This window comes from Phocoena sinus, chromosome 6, assembly GCF_008692025.1.
Source record: "Phocoena sinus isolate mPhoSin1 chromosome 6, mPhoSin1.pri, whole genome shotgun sequence".
NCBI classification, from domain to species: Eukaryota; Metazoa; Chordata; class Mammalia; order Artiodactyla; family Phocoenidae; genus Phocoena; species Phocoena sinus.
Window position 1 is genome coordinate 2,631,491 of NC_045768.1, and position 2,089 is coordinate 2,633,579.

At 60.0% G+C, this 2,089-nt stretch overlaps 1 non-coding gene across 1 annotated transcript; it reads right to left on the bottom strand.

The window, feature by feature from the left end:
* Positions 1–312: 312 nt before the first annotated feature.
* On the bottom strand, positions 313–438 carry LOC116756194. The gene has a single exon (XR_004350565.1). It is a non-coding gene; the product is annotated as a U6atac minor spliceosomal RNA (small nuclear RNA).
* Positions 439–2,089: the final 1,651 nt, after the last annotated feature.

Genomic DNA, 2,089 nt, shown 5'->3' on the forward strand with positions numbered 1-2,089 from the left:
TGTATAGCTGATTCACTTTGTTATACAGCAGAAAGTAACACACCATTGAAAAGCAATTATACTCCAATAAAGATGTTTAAAAAAAAAAAATGCCAAGCATCTCAAAGAGCCGAGCAAGTAGCGTCGCATAGGTGTTTGTCCACGCGGCACACACATGTATCACACAGCCGTGTATCACAGATCCCTGTGTCGCACCCCCCGCCTATGCACCCGCGCGCGTCACGCCCACGTGTCACTGTGGACAAGTGTAGCACACATTGTATAGCGATGCACCCCCGCGGACCACACGCCCTTGTGTCCGCACAGCAAAAAAAAAAACAGTGGTTAGATGCCACGAAGTAAGTGGCAATGCCTTAACCGTATGCGTGTTGTTAGACCCGAAGGTCTCTTCCATCCTTGTCAAGGGGAGTGCTAACCTTCTCTCCTTTCATACAACACGCCTTCTTTTCCGCGCCCTCCATATTTAAGAACCCGTCTGCGCACTGCCTTCTGCTTACGGCGACTTCGGGTTCGCGCCTCAGACACGCTGGTGAAATCGATCGCATCCAGCAGAGAGCCGAGAATAAGTCCTTTTTAAGTCGCTATATTATTTTAGCGCGGTGGAAAAACTTCTTTTTCGTGTTCTAATATATTCATAAAACAAGCCAATCAGAGGCTGAGAGGAACACCCGGCAGTCCAAGCGTCCCTCAGGAAAATAGATTCCCCCGGAAACAAAACAGGGTTGGCGCGCACTTCCTACAGCGACACGCCTCGCGGAAATGGCTCGGAACTTTCTGCGGAAATGGAAGTGGTTGGTAGCGAATCAGAGGACGAGGAAGGAAGAGCCGCTCCACGGACATCCGGACGCGGCCCTGCGCTTGGAACTGTGGGTGCGGCGGGAGCCGGGGCGCGGTCTGCGCATGCTCCCAGCCTACGCCACTCGTCTTCCGCGCATGCTCTGAGCCCGCTCCGCGCCATTTTTGAGCCGGCGGTTCGAACCCCGGGGCGGGACGGAGTCTGCGCGGAGCCGGCTTTTGCTCTTCCCGTCCGTCCTTTCCCTAGAGTTTTAAGATTTAAATCCGATGCTTCGGGTGCTGGCCGTCCCCGCAGTGTAGACGGTGGGGCCATGCGGCCCCGGGCCGAGGCGGTGACGCCGTGCCTCCCCACGGCTGCGGGCGCGTGGTTCCCCGGCCGGACGCGCATGTGCGCTGGGCTCCGTGCGGCCGGGGGCGACCCTCCGATGAACCGCGCTGGCTGAGACAGGTGTGTGCATGTGTGCAGAAGCATATGTGCATATGTGTGCAGACACGCCTGCGTGTCCACAGCGTCCGTGCACGCCCAGGCGTCCACGAGCGCGCCCGTCCACACCGTGTATGCGCGCACAGACAGCACAGAAGGGCAGTGGACAGAAGGGGTGGGCGGTAGGTCCAGCCAAGGGACGGTGAGCCGGCTGGGGTGGACACGGCCTGCAGGAGGCTAGCAGTGTCCCCCATCCAGTTCTCCTTTGAGAAGTTTCCGATCAGCCGGTTAGTTACAGGTAGAGAGCTAACCAAGCGCGCACGGGAGAGCTCTGCCCAGTTTGCAGAGCATCGTGGGAGAGAAGGGAGAGAAGAGCCGAGGGCGTGACCAAGGGACAGGCAGGCAGCCACCAGGGACTGGGTCAGCTGGGAGCGGGTGTGCGTGTGCTCTGGGCAAGGCCCTGTCCTGCCCTGTGTCGGCGCTCGCAGGTGCAGCGCGGGGCCTGGGTGTCACCCCGGAGCTGGTCGGTACAGTGGGCAGCTGCGAGGGGCATCAGTCCTGTCTCAGTCACTGCTCTGTCCAGCTGCCCACACCGTCCTAGCGGCCGGGCTTCCTTAGTCTCAGACCTGCGGGGCTGCGACTCTTCACTAAGGACAAGCCGCTGCAGGCCGTGCTCAACACCCACTGTGTGCCAAGGCCCCAGTGGCCCTGCGCTGACGTCCTCCCGTTTCACGCCCCTCCCCCACGAGGTTGGTGCCATGAGCACCCACACGTGATAGCTGAGGACACAAGCCAGAGTGGTTGGGTGACGTGGACGTCACACCCCCAGTGGGGCAGCAGAGGGGTTAGAGCCGGGCTGCGGGGTGAGGG